Consider the following 8,371-nt stretch of genomic DNA (forward strand, 5'->3'; position numbering starts at 1 on the left):
TTCTTCTGACACCCCTGGCAGGGGACAGCGATGGAGCGGGGAGGGGCCGGGATGGGCCGGCCGGGAGCTGCAGCTCGGGAGCCACCCCTGAGGTCCTGCTCGATCTCCTGGCGCGGGAGCTGCCAGTGCCTTGGGAAAGGCAGCGTTTGAGACTGGAAAAGCTCCTGTGACAGGTCAGGGAGCGGCCAGCTCGGAGCAGGGGACAGGGCTCATCCCCTCCTGCCATCGTGTCCAACCCACGGCAACGCCACCGTGCCGAGCTGGGGCCCGGATCCCGGACTCCTCTCATCTCCGGGCTCCTGGACTCCTCTCCAGGATCCTGGACTCCTCTCCTCTCCTCCCAGAGGGATTTGAGAGTGCAGGAGCCAGGTACCGGCCAGGATGCTGCAGGTGCTGAGATACACAGGGACATCAGCATGGAATGGGGCAAGGAATGGGACCAGCAGGAAATGGACAGGGACATGTCCCCAGAGGAATTGGCCAGCAGAAGGAAGCTGCAGGGGGTTCACTGCCGTGGAAGAATTGATCTCTGTCCCCAAGGGCAGCTTGGCATGGGGTGTTCACGGGGGTGCCTCTGCTGCCCTCCCTCCTCCGGGTGTCACCCACCCCACCGGGATGTGCTGTTACCTCCGAGCGCTGGAAAATGATGGGGAAAGGGAGCAGGGAGAGAGATGGAAGGGCAGGGAACACGCGGCTGGGGTGAGGAGAAAGGAGAAGGCAGCGGTGTGGCCTTTGCTCGCTCCCAGAGGAAAAATTCCCGGTACCTTGTGCATGCTCGAGGCATCGGCAGCTACTGCCAAGAAACCTCATCGTATGCAAATCAATCATTGTGTCTGGAGCACGCCAGAGGAACACCCTGCCCGAGGTGCCAGAGGGAAGGGGGCTGATTCATTGCCATCTGACTGACAGAGGTAATAATTGCCAAGCAGTTATCCTGTAAATATCATTAATAACTCATATCGAGTGGGTTTTTTAAAGGGCAGCCTGATACGTGCGGAGCCCTGTGGGACAGGAGCGCGTGACACAGCAGCGGGAGCAGCCCACGAGTGTTCCCGGAGGTCCCTGTCACAGGGCAAATCCCGGGAACACAGAGCTCCAGCATCCACAGGGATCCTGCTCCCGAGGCACCACGGAAAGAGGGGCAACAGCATCCTGGATGGTGCTAATTAACATCCAGGGCTAATGTGCAGGGTTAATTAGCTATGAGGCTCATGCTGAAATGGACTCCTGCCATCAGTGAATGGCATTTTTCCTAGCAAAGCTCCACTGAGGAAAGATGAAAGGTAAAATTCCAAAGCTGGCTCCCGGCATGAGGGAGACAGGACCAGCTGGTGCTCCTCATCCTCCAACCTGCTCTTTGCATTGTGCCCTGGGCAGGCACATGTAGGGCCCAGCAAGGTCAGCAGCGGGATGCCAGGTCCGTGGGAATGCCAGGTCCGTGGGAATGCCACTGACCCCTGGCACAGGCGGTGAAGAGCTGTCTGTGCACACTGGGACACAAAACCAACCCAAAGTGACTCCATGCCGCAGTTGCTGGCGCTGGGACTGGGATGCTGGCAGGGCTGGAGTCCAGCTGGTTGGATTTTTGCACCCCCCAAGGAAGTTCTCCATCCTGTGCGAGGTAATTTTCCCACAGGGAATGACTTCAGGCTTTCCCTGTCCCTTCCCTGCCCCGGTGTCCCTCCTGCACAGATGGATTCCCTGTTGTTTCCTGCTCCCTGTGGCAGGACCTGCTATTCCAAAGTCCTGCTGGGTGTGATCGGGATACAACGAGGTCTTGCCCTGTGGAGAACCCAGCCCCGTGCAGCCATCGATGGTCCTGGGGCATTTCTGACGTGGGAGGCACAGTCCGGTCAAATTCCATTTACAGGACCTATAAATACAACTTATGCTGCCTCTTTCTGCTCTGGCCAAACTCCCCACATGTGGCCCGAGGTTGTGTCCACCAAAAGAGCATCCAGGATGGTGTGCAAGGCATGGAGGAGTGTCTGGGAAGCACCGGGAAGCAGGGGAGAACTGGGAGATGGAAGGACACCCCAGGGACTCCTCAGGCACACAGACTGCAGAGCTGGTTATCTCCTGGGCCGATAGCAGCATTCCATGTGCTGGAATGTATAGATTTGTTTACAGAAGATTAATATTAGCACTTAATGGGAGCGATAATTCAGTGGAGCCCCGAGGCTGGGGGCAGCAGGGACAGGCAGCGCATGCCCTGGGGCGGAGGGGGCTGGATCCTGAGAGGCGATGGGACCTGCAGGGAGCCTTCCTCCCTCCGTCCTTCCCTCCCTCTCCCATCCCCAGACCTGCAGCCAGAGCTGCTCCTTGCTTTAGGGTGGTTTTGCCAAGGAAACGGGGTTTGTGCAGGCACAGGCGTGGGTAGGAGGCAGGGTTTGGGGTGGAGATGCTGCAGGTGGAGCAGGGCAGCCTCTGAGGAGGGAATCTGGTGCTTCCACAATGATCTGGAGGTGATGAAGAGGTTGAGACGTGCTGGGAGGTTGTTCCTCATGGCTGATGTGCTGCTCAGGCTGTGACACCTGCACAGGGCACAGCTGAAGCCACAGGTGGAGTGTCCTGCTTCCCTGTCTGTCTGTCTGTCTGTCCCTTCAGGAGCTTTTAAAATCCTTCAGCCAGATGGGAAAGCAGAGATGCAGGCTGCCAAATTCCTACGGGAATGAGGTAGTGGAGGAGGAGGAGGTGATGGATTTGCCCGGTGCTGAAGGATGCTCTGAGCTGCTGGGAGGGTGGGCAGGGGTTGGCACCCCCAGTGTCACCGTGGGGACCCTGTGTCACCCCACAGAGCCCGGCTGGAGCTCGGAGATTCCTGGGGCTGGTTATCACCGTTTCCTGCTCGCCCAGGAATGCAGGTCCTGGGCCCGGGCCGGGTGCCACCATCCCGCTGGCAGAGGTGGCCCAGCCGTTGGCTCTGCGGTGCCAGGGCTGGAGCCACGGCTCCCACCTGAGAGGGAACCGCCAGCACTGCCGTGCCCGCTCGGTGTCACCGGCTGGCACAGGGGACAGCGGCTTGATCCGGGCAGGAATGAGGAACACGATGTCCCAGAGGGAGGCAGCAGGATTATTTACAGCCCCAAAATGAAGGCTGGAATGCAGAAAGGCTGCGGAGAGCTGCCCCCGTGCTTGGCAGCGCGTGGGCGTTGGGGCCGTTCAGTTCTCGGGGTGAGCTCGGGACTGGGGAGAGGCTCTGGGCCTTTGGGGTTTGTCTGCCGGGGGAATTGCTGGGTCACAGCTGCTTGGGGCCTTTCCAGCCTGCCTTAGCCCTGTGGGGACATCTCCAGAGGCAAGAGGAGGGCCACCCTCCTGCTAAGACCGTGTCACCTGTATGTGTCTGTGGAGCCAGCCCTGCCACAGCGCTGCTGGCCCTTTTCTTCACAGGGGGATCCCCTCCCGGGGCTGCAGCAGCAGGGCTGGCATGGACATGTCCCCAAACAGAAGGATTGGCAGGGTAAGACATCCTGGCTCAGGGAGCAGAGCACGTTCTGGTGGTCAGAGCCAACCGCACCGACCCCGGGTTCTGTCTGGGGCATCACAAGGGCCTCCAGAGGAATCGTCACCCCCAAAAAGACCCTGCCCAGCGCGCAGAGAGCGCCTGGCACTGGGCTGTGTGTCCTCACCTGGGGCTGGCCAGTGCTCTCTGGACAGCCCTCAGATCACCTTGAGCAAGGGCTGTTATCTTATTTGTGAAATAGGTGTAAGATATCTGCCTTCTCCAGGGGAACTCCAAATGTGCTCAGCAAGGTCTGCCCAAGGCCCAGGGGCGCGAGCAGCGCTCAGCAGCTGCTGGGGCAGGGTGGGAGCAGCCTCAGCATCAAAAATTCCTGCCCTTGGAGCAGCCCCGCAGCGTTGGGGGCCCCCAGGCCAAGGGGTGCCACGTGGAGCATCCCATTCTGCTGGAATCCGGGCTGGGGGCTGGCTCCAGGCACTGCCTCCCCCACCCCTCAAGGCTTTCTGCCCGCTCTGATCCAGGAGAGTCAAACCCAAACGAGGCTTTTTCGCTTAAACCATTGAATTCCTGTGGAGGGAGGTTTTCTAGTTCAAAAAAAAAAGGAATTTTTCCTCCAAAAAAATGTGGGAAGGTGCGTGGAGGAGAACGTGAGGCTTCTCCTTGCTTCCCCCAGCTCTGTGCAAGGCAGAGCAGGGAGGGAAAGGGAACGTGGTCCCATCTCTGCTGCTGTGTCCCATCTCTGCTGCTGTGTGCCCTTGGGCAACTCATTAAGGCCCAAACGCTGCAGGCCCAGCCATGGAGGGAGATAAGCCCTGAAATGAGCTCATTGTTCAGGCTTCGAGGTCAATGCCTGCAGAGCAGCCCAGGTGTTGGACGTGAGGACGCGGTGCTGGAGGAGGAGGAGGTCCTGTCGCCCCTGCTCAGAGAGATCAGCAGCCAGATTTTAGATGAAAGCGCTTCCTGCTTTGCCTTTTTTAGGAGTTTTAGGAGTGTTGGTGCTGCAGCCGTGGCACGAGGCCGGGAGGCAGCTCAGGTGCCAGCCTGCCCTGAGCGGGTCGGTGGTTAAAGGGCATTAAAGTTAAATAAAGCATTTGGGGCCAGAGGGATGCAGTGTCCAAGTGGAATCTGCTGGGAGAAGGATTCACTGCCCTGAGCCTCACCCAGGGCTTGAGGGAGGCTCTGTTGGTGCCCTGGCTCTGGTCTGGTCCAGCCACATCCCCAGGGATGCTGGTGATAAGAAAATCAGCTGGAATAAACTTCCTAACACAATTTGAAGCATTTGATCTTTAAACTCCATTCAGCAACTGAAGAAAAACGGAACATTTCTGTTCTCTCTATTATTTATCGCTGGTGGCCTCACGCAGACCTGAGGGAGCTCAGCCAGGGCAGCGAGAGGAGGCAAGTCCACACTTTCCAAACAATCTCCAGTCAAAATCGGGGAATCTGGGGGTAGTCAGCTCCTCCTCGGGCAGCAGGGACCCACAGCAGGAGGCTGAAGCTGCTCTCCAGGTACCCGTAACACTGGAATTCCCTAGGGAAGGTGGTGTCCATCCCCGTGCCAAGGGGCACACCCCTCCCGCCTGAGCCCTGCTGTGGCTCGGTCCTGCCTCGGCCACCACGGAGCTGCTGCCTGGGACACTTGGCACAGGGACCATCCCATCCTGATCGAACCAGCCCTCCACGGATTTCTCCGGGTGCTTTTGCCGCTGTCATTCCCGCTCTGGGGTCTGTCCGGCGGTGGGATCCTCTCCACAGCACTCAGCACCTCTGCACGGCTTTGCAAACACAAAAGGGCTGCAGCGAGGGGTGGGGCAGCGGGGCAGCCCCGTGCCAGGCCGGCTGGGGCCACCCTGCCCACCCCACATCCCAGTGGGCTGATCCTGCTGCTGTCCCGAGCTGCGGGAAGGACGCCCGAGGCTCGGGCTGGCTGCTGACTTCAGCATGTCCCAGAGCTGACTGCGGGACCGGCCACAGCCCCTAATCCTCCCTACGTGCCGGCTCTCAGCCCTGCCATGTCCCCAGACCCCGCTGTCCCCAGCCCCGGGGCCAGGCAGAGCCCCACGGGGTGGGACGCGGTGCCAGCAGCTGCCGTGGGCTGGGGCTGCGGGAGAAGCGCCAGCGTTTGCTGTGCCCGGGTGGGCAGTGAGGGCACGGCTGTGCTTCAAACCTGGGCTGATTGTGTGTCCCTTGGGGGGACAATCACACCTCGGGGGGACAGTCCCACCGATCCCATCGGCGTCACCCTCTCACTGGGGTGGAACACCGGGGCAGCGATTGAGGGAAGGGAGAACAGTCATTCAGGTCATTAATAGCACCAGGAGTGTTCTTGGAAAGAAATCTCGGTGTGCCACAGGCCAGGCCACCACCCCGAGCCCTTCATTCCCGGGTGAGCGGCGCTGCCGCAGGTGACAAGGGACCAGGAGTGGCCACGGTGGCCCAGGGAGGCTGCAGAGCCTTGTGCTGACACCTCCGGAGGTGTTTACTGCCCTGCGGCCCGCTGGCACCACGGGGCACAGATAAGGCTTTGCGTGATGCCGTGGATTTGTTTTTCATGTCTGACGCCTTCGAAAGGTTACCTGGAACTTTGAACCTCTGGGGTTTATCAGGTCGGCTTTGAAGTGCCTGCAGCCACTGCCTTGCTCTCAGTCCCAGCTCCAGGTTAATGGGGCTTCTGTTTCCAAACAGGAAAACTTGGGGTTTTTAAAATTTTCTTTGCAGCTTTTTGAGGTATTTTCCAGTGCCTTTATTTTAATTCTCCCATTTCAATGGAAGAGTTTAGTCCCACCCAGCTCCCGGTGCCACGGGCTGGGGTAGGTGGATTTTTAGGGATGTGATTTAATGGTGGGCTTGGGCTTGATGACCTCAGAGGGATTTTCCAACCTAAATTATGGATTCTGTGGTTCTTGGGCACTGCTGCCTGTCCCTGGGATGTGTCTCAGGAAGGAGCAGTGGTAACTAAACCTCAGAACACTGAAGCAAACTGGGAGTCAGGGATTTAGAGAGAGCGTGGGGTGCTAATTCTGAAAATACCGAGGGCAGATTTGCAACAGGGTTGGGATGGTCCCTGTTTGGTGACAGCATCAGGGGTGGGATTTTACTGATTTTTGTGGTTTCAGTGAGTGAATGAAAACCTGTAGAGATGGCAGAGCAGCTGGGAAATCTCTCTGGTTTTCAAACAGGGCACTGTGGGCAGGAGAGCAGGAGGGCTTGGGTTTGGTTCCTCAGCAGTGGCCACAGGCCGGGCCCTGTGCCGGGGTGAGCTCAGGCACTCAGGTGGCTGCTCAGGAACTCTCTGAGTCACACAAGGCAAATATTTTCCCCTTTGATTTTCACCCTGAGAAAATCTCGACCTGACCTTGTTAATCCCACACGTTGCAAACCTCCCCCTGTCCTTTATCAGGTTTCGGCCACGGGATAGTGTTACCATCTTAGCACCTCTGGCCTCTCCTGCCAGCATCCTGCCTGGCACCGCGCCACCCTGCTTGGTCTCCTGGCTTTCCTGGCTGTGCCAGGGCTGCCTGGCCAGCAGGACACCCTGCCCAGGAGGGATGGAGGGAGAAGAAAAGCTGGAGGGCTGTAGCTGGCTCCAGCACGGTGCCGCACATCTGCGAGGTGTGTTAGCCAGGAATTCCAAAGGGTGGTGATGCCACTGGAGATCCTGCCAGCTCCCAAGGCTGCAGCATCCTTCACAGGCTTAATTCCCGTGCCTGGAATGATGTTCTGTGGATGCACAAAGTGCTGGGGCCCTACTCAGTTTGAGCCCAGCACCTCAGAGCCTGCCCAAGGGCTCTGGGGCGAGCTGTGCCTGCAGCTCAAGGTCTGACCCCAGCCCATCTGGGTGCTCCTGCCTGTCCCTCTCTGGGCATCCTGGGCTTCAGGTGGACCCTGAGTCAAGTCTGCAGCTCCTGCCTGGCTCCAGCTCCGGCCACGCACAGGCTCCAGCACCCACAGCAGCCCTGGGCTGGTGCCAGAGGCTGCTGAGCCCTGGCTGAGGGAGCACCCGCTCCACCGGGTGCATTTGTGTGGCCTGCTCAGCCCTGGGTGTCCAAACTGCTGTAAAACAGATCAGCTTTTTGTTTGCCAGTGCTGAGAGCTTCTGAGGAAAGGGCGTGATCAGAAACAACATCGCTGCTGGCACGGACAGCGCTCAGCACCGCGTCCAGACAGCCCCGGCCGGTGCCCGGCCCGGAGCCGTGCCAGGGTGGGGCTGGGGGATGCTGGCTGCGAGGGGGGCTCCGGGCAGGCCCAGGGTGGGGAAAGGGCGTGCAGAACGTGGGGAGGAAATAGTTAATGCCCCTCTCCTCCCAATAGGAAGGGACAAATCCTCTCCCCGGCCCGGTGCCCAAATAAACAGGCGGAGCGTTGCGAAAGGACGAGGGTGGGAACTCTCCGTTCCTCTCCGCAGCCGGGTGGTCCAGCTCCAGCTCTGCAGCCCTCGCTCAGGTTTCACCCTTCCTGCCACCCCCCTGCCCTGCCACTGCCACCCATGGGTGCTGTCCCCATGGACGGTCCGGGTGATGCCAGGGCAGCCTCCGGGCGGCTCTGTGGGACCACTGCGGTCAGCGTGGGGGGGTCTGGAGGGGGATGGCGAGAGGCCAGGAGGTCCCTGGTGACCTCCCTGGGCATCTGAGTCCATCCACCCGGCCAGGGGGATGCTGCAGCCGCGGGTGGCACCAGGCGGTGCCCGCACAGAGCTGCTGGAAGGTGCCCGGTGCGGAGCGGGATGGATGCAGGAAGGGAAGCGGAGCCTGGCTCTGCTCCCAGCGGGCTCCCTCTGCCGACAGCCGCCCCGGCCGGGTGCCCGCGCCACCTCTGCACAGCCACTGTGCACCTCCTCTCTCCCCTGACCCGAAATTTGCACTGGGAAAAAGAAAAAGAAAAAGAAAAAGAAAAAGAAAAAGAAAAAGAAAA

The sequence above is a fragment of the Corvus kubaryi genome, unplaced genomic scaffold (assembly GCF_017639235.1).
Source record: "Corvus kubaryi isolate FWS band 111438036 unplaced genomic scaffold, C.kubaryi_AGA036_p1.0 split1-37355, whole genome shotgun sequence".
Classification (NCBI taxonomy): domain Eukaryota; kingdom Metazoa; phylum Chordata; class Aves; order Passeriformes; family Corvidae; genus Corvus; species Corvus kubaryi.